Genomic DNA, 10,533 nt, shown 5'->3' with positions numbered 1-10,533 from the left:
CCAGTTGTAATTTCCTCTGTTTCACTTGTTGTGGAATATGTTGTTGTCTTAGATGTTGTTGTGGTTGATGGACTTTCTCTGTTGGTTGTCGGTATTGTTGTTGTGGTAGAGGTAGTAGGTGTTGTTGATTCTGGACCAGTTGTAACTTCCTCTGTTACTTTTGTTGTGGATGGAGTTGTTGATTTAGTTGTGGGTGTTGGACTTTCTGTTGTTGTTGGGGTAGTTGTTGATGTTACAATGGTTGTTGTGTTTCTTTCTGAGGTGGTAGGTGTCTCATTGCTACAAACATCAACACAACATCTGACTCTGATCTCGTAGTTGTAGCATATTGGTGGGATGCCTTGATCCTTGTTGTGGCATATCAGTCCAACTGAGGGATTGCATTCAACATTTTGACCTAGTTCGGCCAAAGGAACATAGATGTTGTCTTTGGCTCTGCATTCTACATCCTTAGGTTGGCTACAAATATCATTTCTATATTTCTTTATATTTTCTATGGTTTCATAATCTCCTCCTTCTGGTCCAACAGAGGGATAGTATTTGCTAATCCAGTCTGACCAATCACAGACAGTCTTGGTCAGGCAGTGTGGAGTAGTAGTGGGTAAAGTGGGTGTTGGTGAAGTAGAGGTTGTTGTGGGGGTAGTAGAAGGGGTTGTTGTCGGTGTAATGGTTGTTGTGGGGGTAGTGGTAGGGGTTGTTGTGGGGTAGTGGTAAGGGTTGTTGTGGGGGTAGAGGTAGGGGTTGTTGTTGGGGTAGTGGCAGGAGTTGAGAAAACAAATGTGGCGGTGTGCTTGAGTGAATATCTGTGTTGTTGAACACTTGGTGTAGTTGTTGGAGTTGGGGTGCTGGGACAGGGGTTCATAATCCGGACAATGGTTCCATTCTCTTTGCAGGTGGCAGTAATACAGGTCCCATCACCGTCAGATGTGTGATATACGGTCGCTCCATACTTGTATGTTCTGCCGTTGTATAAACAATAGCAAGCTGCAATAGGATTTTCACAAGGAACACACGTTATTATTATGTAATCATCTTGTCATATTACCTTCTTGGTAATAATGTAGGCCAATGTTTCAGTTATTATCATGTAATCATCTTGTCATGTTACCTTCTTGGTAATAATGTAGGCTAATGTTTCAGTTATTATCATGTAATCATCTTATCATGTTACTTCTTGGTAATAATGTAGGCTAATGTTTCAGTTATTATCATGTAATCATCTTATCATGTTACTTCTTGGTAATAATGTAGGCTGATGTTTCAGTTTGTAGTGGTTTTCCTTACCTTGGACATCATAGCTGCATCTGACCTCAGTTGATGAACAACGACTTGAAAAAGAAAGAGGGAGGTTACAGTACCTTTCAAAGTCAAATAAAATATGAAGAGCTATTTGTTATGAAGTACAAAACAATGTTATATGTTATATTCACAATAAGGTATTAACAGGTCAAATCACAATAAGGTATTAACAGGTCAAATCACAATAAGGTATTAACAGGTCAAATCCCAATAAGGTATTAACAGGTCAAATCCCAATAAGGTATTAACAGGTCAAATCCCAATAAGGTATTAACAGGTCAAATCCCAATAAGGTATTAACAGGTCAAATCCCAATAAGGTATTAACAGGTCAAATCCCAATAAGGTATTAACAGGTCAAATCCCAATAAGGTATTAACAGGTCAAATCCCAATAAGGTATTAACAGGTCAAATCACAATAAGGTATTAACAGGTCAAATCCCAATAAGGTATTAACAGGTCAAATCACAATAAGGTATTAACAGGTCAAATCCCAATAAGGTATTAACAGGTCAAATCCCAATAAGGTATTAACAGGACAAATCCCAATCTTTGAAAATCATAATCAATTAAATAGTAGGAAAACCTCTTTGTAGGTGGACTATTGCCTTATCTGACCAGAGATACAGGTTACCTTAAGGCTTATACCAACCGTATTAAATCCTATGTAATGTAAATACAGTATCTATGTATTTATCAAAATGTTGATCTGAAAACATACCATGTCTGACAGTTCTCCTTGGAAGGTATAATCTCTCCATCGTTGTAATGAGTTCCATCTCCATCGTAGCAACCACAGTCCTTCTTACTGACACACTTCATGGTACTTTCTTCCAAATAAGGCTGGGCCGAAGGACATTTTGGATAGCAACCTTTAAGATAAAAAGAGTCGATTTAATCCAGGACACCTGCACAGATTAGATCATCCTCATGGTATCTAGTTCTAACACCAAAGCTGTAATGGATATGATATTTCAATATTTGTATTTAGTTTTCAGTGTAGATGAACAAGGGAGGGAGGAGTTATTACATATTTTATACTGTACATTTGTAACAACTTGGATTGTAAATTGTCCAAATCAAACGGCCAAGCTGTTATGAAGGGCTCTTAGTTACCTTCCAGTGCAGGGATCTGACTGGAGCATGTTCCTGAGGGATTCTTGCAGGTCTTCATACAGGGGTATCCACACGGATTATAATGCCACTCACACTCACCAATAGGGTTGTAGAAATCACAGAACAGAGCTGGTGAAATGAAAACATGTCACATTTTAACTGAACCAGGGTCCTAAAAGGATTGATTGAACAGTTACACATTGAAATCATAAATTGGTATTTTGTCCCGATAGCTAAACAATCCCACCTATCCATCAATCAATTGTCCCACTCAAAGCAAATGACTCACGGCAGATATCTGGTGTCCTCCACTTGATACAAGCCCCTGCCTCGTTACAGGCCTGGGCGTAGGCTGCTACAGCTGTACAGAAACACTCGCAGTCTCCCCAGTGTCACAGGCACACGAGTCCCTCACACAGGCATCATGGAATGGCGTGGGGTCCACCTTATAGGAAGATGCATTAAGCCATCATTTATTTATTCATGCATTGCTCAGCTTGTTGAAGAGACTACAGATGAATTATTGACAATGATTATTATTGGGTTGGATGGCTGACTTCATGTTTTTGTTATCTGTTTAGTACTACTTTTGTTTGTTGTCCATTATGGTGACTGTGTGGACATTCACATGATTATTGACAAACCAATTTTATTGGAAAGATTGCCATGTACCATCATGCAACTCTGCTTGTCATTGTGTGACCTTATAGGAAACCTGTTAGCGTAAGACTTGTGCTACAAAATGAATGTTCGTTATAAATTCCACCATATGATTGTTATTATGACCCTGAAGCTGTGAGGTAAATGAACTCTTGTTGAAGCCTTAACCTTATTGACCCTGAGGCTGTGAGGTAAATGAACTCTTGTTGAAGCCTTAACCTTATTGACCCTGAGGCTGTGAGGTAAATGAACTCTTGTTGAAGCCTTAACCTTATTGACCCTGAGGCTGTGAGGTAAATGAACTCTTGTTGAAGCCTTAACCTTATTGACCCTGAGGCTGTGAGGTAAATGAACTCTTGTTGAAGCCTTAACCTTATTGACCCTGAGGCTGTGAGGTAAATTAACTCTTGTTGAAGCCTTAACCTTATTGACTCTGAGGCTGTGAGGTACTGTATATTAAAACTTCTTCTTCTTTATTTTCTCCACTTCCTGTCTGACTGACATGCCCAAAGTAAACTGCATGTTACTCAGGCCCCGAAGCCATGATATGCATATAATTGGTACTATTGATATGAAACACTTTGAAGTTTGTGGAAATGTTAAAATAATGTATGAGACAATAACACAATTGATATGGTAGAAGAAAATCCAAAGAAAAAACCAACTGGAATTTAAAAAATTTGAGAGCCCATGCTCTTCCAATGGAACGTATAGGGTCATATCCAAATCTAGCTCTCAGATTGCAATTCCTATTGTTTACCACGAGATGTCAACAGTCATTGTTCAAGGTTTCAGGCTTGTTTCTTCCCAAATGAGGATCAATTTAGAGTTTTAGAACTGGGAGTCAGAGTAGGAAATTATTCAAATGAATGTATCTGCTGTACTGTCTAATGAATGTATCTGCTGTACTGTCTATTGAATGTATCTGCTGTAGTGTCTATTGAATGTATCTGCTGTAGTCTCTATTGAATGTATCTGCTGTAGTCTCTATTGAATGTATCTGCTGTACTGTCTATTGAATGTATCTGCTGTACTGTCTACTGAATGTATCTGCTGTAGTGTCTATTGAATGTATCTGCTGTACTGTCTACTGAATGTATCTGCTGTAGTGTCTATTGAATGTATCTGCTGTACTGTCTACTGAATGTATCTGCTGTAGTATCTATTGAATGTATCTGCTGTAGTGTCTACTGAATGTATCTGCTGTAGTATCTATTGAATGTATCTGCTGTACTGTCTACTGAATGTATCTGCTGTAGTATCTATTGAATGTATCTGCTGTAGTGTCTATTGAATGTATCTGCTGTACTGTCTACTGAATGTATCTGCTGTAGTATCTATTGAATGTATCTGCTGTACTGTCTACTGAATGTATCTGCTGTAGTGTCTACTGAATGTATCTGCTGTAGTATCTATTGAATGTATCTGCTGTACTGTCTACTGAATGTATCTGCTGTAGTATCTATTGAATGTATCTGCTGTAGTGTCTACTGAATGTATCTGCTGTAGTATCTATTGAATGTATCTGCTGTACTGTCTACTGAATGTATCTGCTGTAGTCTCTATTGAATGTATCTGCTGTACTGTCTATTGAATGTATCTGCTGTAGTGTCTATTGAATGTATCTGCTGTACTGTCTAATGAATGTATCTGCTGTAGTATCTATTGAATGTATCTGCTGTACTGTCTAATGAATGTATCTGCTGTACTGTCTAATGAATGTATCTGCTGTAGTATCTATTGAATGTATCTGCTGTACTGTCTATTGAATGTATCTGCTGTACTGTCTAATGAATGTATCTGCTGTAGTCTCTATTGAATGTATCTGCTGTAGTATCTATTGAATGTATCTGCTGTAGTCTCTATTGAATGTATCTGCTGTAGTATCTATTGAATGTATCTGCTGTAGTCTCTATTGAATGTATCTGCTGTAGTATCTATTGAATGTATCTGCTGTAGTCTCTATTGAATGTATCTGCTGTAGTCTCTATTGAATGTATCTGCTGTAGTCTCTATTGAATGTATCTGCTGTAGTCTCTATTGAATGTATCTGCTGTAGTCTCTATTGAATGTATCTGCTGTAGTCTCTATTGAATGTATCTGCTGTAGTATCTATTGAATGTATCTGCTGTAGTCTCTATTGAATGTATCTGCTGTAGTCTCTATTGAATGTATCTGCTGTACTGTCTATTGAATGTATCTGCTGTACTCTCTATTGAATGTATCTGCTGTAGTATCTATTGAATGTATCTGCTGTAGTCTCTATTGAATGTATCTGCTGTAGTATCTATTGAATGTATCTGCTGTAGTATCTATTGAATGTATAGGTTATGGAAATGCAGGTGTTTATACGTGTGCCTATATGTCTTAGTTTATATCAGCTGCACTACGTCGACTTCCTAACAACTTCGGTTGGTATGGCAAGAAAGTATTGAATCTATATTGAATAGTATCTGCTGTGTACTGTACCTGTGAGTGGCAGGCTGAGAAAACGTTACTGGTGATGATGCTGCAGCGTTTCAGAGACCAGGACTGCCTGTATGATCTTAAAGTGCATGGGTTTTTTATGACATCAGCGTTGGGGCAACTGGGTGACACTTTCCAGCTGTTCCCAAACTCCAGAGCTTCAACAACCACTTCCTGGTTTCTGGACGTGAAGTCGTTCTTTCCATTACCGTCGTAGTTACCACACAGACCACACACTTGGCCCTGGAAGGAAATTAAACATTTAAAAATAATAACCCGAAGTAGATAATCAAACATCACATTGTTTTGTAAGCCAATGCAAATGCTAAACAAAGATACAGTGCCATCAGTGGTTCAAAATGTCCTATTCTAGTCACTCACCTGGAAGGTAGAGCTGAGTTTGATGAACAGGCTATTCTTCTTGTCCCACATGAGGATCAGGCCATTTTCAGCCTCAACAACAACATAGAGACCGATAGAGTGGACCTGGTATGGTACGTCAACCCCGTTCTCTTGTTTGATCACTTTTACAGATTCATCTGCTAGTATGATCTCATTGTTCTGTAAGACAGAAACAGAAAGTGTTCATTGCTAATGTAATACTAGTAGACATGTTTACACTGTGTTGGTGCTGGGTTTACACCATCCAGGGTTACACTGTGGTGGTGCTGGGTTTAACACTACCCAGGGTTACACTGTGGTGGTGCTGGGTTTAACACTACCCAGGGTTACACTGTGGTGGTGCTGGGTTTAACACTACCCAGGGTTACACTGTGGTGGTGCTGGGTTTAACACTACCCAGGGTTACACTGTGGTGGTGCTGGGTTTAACACTACCCAGGGTTACACTGTGGTGGTCCTGGGTTTTACACTACCCCCACTACCCCTACTAACCCTAAACCAAATACATAGCTAACCCTAACCCTAATACATAGGTAACCCTAACCCTAATACATAGCTAACCCTAACCCTAAAACATAGCTAACACTTACCCTAATACATAACTATCCCTAACCCAAATAAATAGCTAAACCTAACCCTAACCCAAATACATAGCTAACCCAAATACATAGCTAACCATAACCCTAATACATAGCTAACCCTAACCTTAACCCTAATACATAGCTAACCCTAAGTACATAGCTAACCCTAACCCTAACCCTACATACATAGCTAACCCTAACACTCCTAATACATAGCTAACCCTAACTCCTAATACATAGCTAACCCTAACCCTAATACATAGCTAACCCTAACCCTAATACATAGCTAACCCTAACCCTAATACATAGCTAACCCTAACCCTAATACATAGCTAACCCTAACTCTAATACATAGCTAACCCTAACACAAATACATAGCTAACCCTAACCCTAATACATAGCAAACCCTATTACATAGCTAACCCTAACCAAAATACATAGCTTACCCTAACCAAAATACATAGTTAACCCTAACACATAGCTAACCCTAACCCAAACACATAGCTAACCCTAACCAAATACATAGCTAATCCTTACCCAAACACATAGCTAACCCTTACCCAAACACATAGCTAACCCTAACTCTAATACATAGCTAACCCTAACTCTAATACATAGCTACCCCTAACCCAAACACATAGGGTGATTTTTGTGCTGCTATCAAATCTGCCCGACAATAATTCTAAGCAGACACTCCATTAGACAGACCTGTCAATCTAGTGTGCTAACAAAACACATAGAGGGGACGAGATAAGTGCATCCAGAGTTCAGCATGCAATTACACTCACAGTCACCGGTGTCGACATTGAGTCAAATGTTCGGACTTGTCTATCGTACCTTTAATGCATGTCTGAAGCCATTTATGAACAGTAGTTCCTACCCCCAAGAAGAGCTTGATGGCCTTGGAACAGGTGGTGCCGGTGGTTCCACAGGGAATGTTCTCTGTGATCAGTCTAAAGGTACCGTTTGGATTGTTGCTGCAGTAGTCCTGCAGGATGTATTCAAATACACAATCAGAAAACCTCTTAGTTATAATCATTACTTCAATCTTAATCATAATTAGAAAAATATGTGCATCATACATAAAGTAGGGGATTTAATAAAAATACAGAGAAAATCCTAAATACAAATGATTATTGCCCTACCTGAGTAAGAATGTATTCACAATCTCCATTGAAAGTAAACCTTTCCTCATCAAAAGTGATGAAATGCCCATCTCCATATATGGCACACATCCCATCACACTGCTTATTGGTACACTGCCATTTTCTGCCTTCGCAAGTGCTACAATGATGCAAACATAATCACATGGGAAGATTTTAGAGGGAAGCATTTGACATATCCAAAGAAGAAGAAGAAGAGGGATAGAAGTTGATTTTACCAGGTATTGCAGTCTACTTTGAGCACATGTCCAGGTTGGTAATAGACTCCATTGTGAGAACAGGGACATAGGTCTTCCTTGATGCATCCTCCGTTTCCATCAGACAGCAGACCATCAGGACATACACAGCCTGACACACACTCTGCATTGATCTATAACACAATGAATCAGGGAAGGACTGACATTAATTTAAGTTGGACTTTATGTGCCTGAATGTCCCTCCACCCTCCAGGGTATAAGATGTGGACATTATGTGCCTGAATGTCCCTCCACCCTCCAGGGTATAAGATGTGGACATTATGTGCCTGAATGTCCCTCCACCCTCCAGTGTATAAGATGTGGACATTTACATTTACATTTAAGTCATTTAGCAGACGCCTCTTATCCAGAGCGACTTACAAATTGGCGCTTTCACCTTATGACATCCAGTGGAACAGCCACTTTACAATAGTGCATCTAGGTCTTTTAAGGGGAGGTGAGAAGGATTACTTTATCCTATCCTAGGTATTCCTTAAAGAGGTGGGGTTTCAGGTGTCTCCGGGAAGGTGGTGATTGACTCCGCTGTCCTGGCGTCGTGAGGGAGCTTGTTCCACCATTGGGGGCCAGAGCAGCGAACAGTTTTGACTGGGCTGAGCGGGAACTGTACTTCCTCAGTGGTAGGGAGGCGAGCAGGCCAGAGGTGGATGAACGCAGTGCCCTTGTTTGGGTGTAGGGCCTGGATCAGAGCCTGGAGGTACTGAGGTGCCGTTCCCCTCACAGCTCCGTAGGCAAGCACCATGGTCTTGTAGCGGATGCGAGCTTCAACTGGAAGCCAGTGGAGAGAGCGGAGGAGCGGGGTGACGTGAGAGAACTTGGGAAGGTTGAACACCAGACGGGCTGCGGCGTTCTGGATGAGTTGTAGGGGTTTAATGGCACAGGCAGGGAGCCCAGCCAACAGCGAGTTGCAGTAATCCAGACGGGAGATGACAAGTGCCTGGATTAGGACCTGCGCCGCTTCCTGTGTGAGGCAGGGTCGTACTCTGCGGATGTTGTAGAGCATGAACCTACAGGAACGGGCCACCGCCTTGATGTTAGTTGAGAACGACAGGGTGTTGTCCAGGGGAGGAAGAGCAGCCCGTCTTGCCGAGGTTCAGCTTGAGGTGGTGATCCGTCATCCACACTGATATGTCTGCCAGACATGCAGAGATGCGATTCGCCACCTGGTCATCAGAAGGGGGAAAGGAGAAGATTAATTGTGTGTCAGTCTGCATAGCAATGATAGGAGAGACCATGTGAGGTTATGACAGAGCCAAGTGACTTGGTGTATAGCGAGAATAGGAGAGGGCCTAGAACAGAGCCCTGGGGGACACCAGTGGTGAGAGCACGTGGTGAGGAGACGGATTCTCGCCACGCCACCTGGTAGGAGCGACCTGTCAGGTAGGACGCAACTAGCGTGGGCCGCGCCGGAGATGCCCAACTCGGAGAGGGTGGAGAGGAGGATCTGATGGTTCACAGTATCGAAGGCAGCCGATAGGTCTAGAAGGATGAGAGCAGAGGAGAGAGAGTTAGCTTTAGCAGTGCGGAGCGCTCCGTGATACAGAGAAGAGCAGTCTCAGTTGAATGACTAGTCTTGAAACCTGACTGATTTGGATCAAGAAGGTCATTCTGAGAGAGATAGCGGGAGAGCTGGCCAAGGACGGCACGTTCAAGAGTTTTGGAGAGAAAAGAAAGAAGGGATACTGGTCTGTAGTTGTTGACATCGGAGGGATCGAGTGTAGGTTTTTTCAGAAGGGGTGCAACTCTCGCTCTCTTGAAGACGGAGGGACGTAGCCAGCGGTCAGGGATGAGTTGATGAGCGAGGTGAGGTAAGGGAGAAGGTCTCCGGAGATGGTCTGGAGAAGAGAGGAGGGGATAGGGTCAAGCGGGCAGGTTGTTGGGCGGCCGGCCGTCACAAGACGCGAGATGTCATCTGAGAGAGAGGGGAGAAAGAGGTCAGAGCACAGGGTAGGGCAGTGTGAGCAGAACACGGTGTCGTTTGACTTAGCAAACGAGGATCGGATGTCGTCGACCTTCTTTCAAAATGGTTGACGAAGTCATCTGCAGAGAGGGAGGAGGGGGAGGGGGAGGAGGATTCAAGAGGGAGGAGAAGGTGGCAAAGAGCTTCCTAGGTTAGAGGCAGATGCTTGGAATTTAGAGTGGTAGAAAGTGGCTTTAGCAGCAGAGACAGAAGAGGAAAATGTAGAGAGGAGGGAGTGAAAGGATGCCAGGTCCGCAGGGGAGGCGAGTTTTCCTCCATTTCCGCTCGGCTGCCCGGAGCCCTGTTCTGTGAGCTCGCAATGAGTCGTCGAGCCACGGAGCGGGGAGGAGGACCGAGCCGGCCTGGAGGATAGGGGACATAGAGAGTCAAAGGATGCAGAAAGGGAGGAGAGGAGGGTTGAGGAGGCAGAATCAGGAGATAGGTTGAGAAGGTTTGAGGAGAGAGCGAAGGTTGGGACGGCGCGATACCATCCGAGAGGGCAGTGTGGGAAGTGTTGGATGAGAGCGAGAGGAAAAGGATACAAGGTAGTGGTCGGAGACTTGGAGGATTTGCAATGAGGTTAGTGGAAGAACAGCATCTAGTAAAGATGAGGTCGAGCGTATTGCCTGCCTT

General features: G+C 42.6%; 1 pseudogene; it reads right to left on the bottom strand.

Moving 5' to 3' along the window:
* Window positions 1–577: 577 nt before the first annotated feature.
* On the bottom strand, window positions 578–8,056 carry LOC135566327 (mucin-5B-like; annotated as a pseudogene).
* Window positions 8,057–10,533: the final 2,477 nt, after the last annotated feature.

This window comes from Oncorhynchus nerka, unplaced genomic scaffold, assembly GCF_034236695.1.
Source record: "Oncorhynchus nerka isolate Pitt River unplaced genomic scaffold, Oner_Uvic_2.0 unplaced_scaffold_5878, whole genome shotgun sequence".
Lineage (NCBI taxonomy): Eukaryota > Metazoa > Chordata > Actinopteri > Salmoniformes > Salmonidae > Oncorhynchus > Oncorhynchus nerka.
Note: the sequence above shows the minus strand (reverse complement) of the source record. Positions and strands in the feature narration are given on the sequence as shown.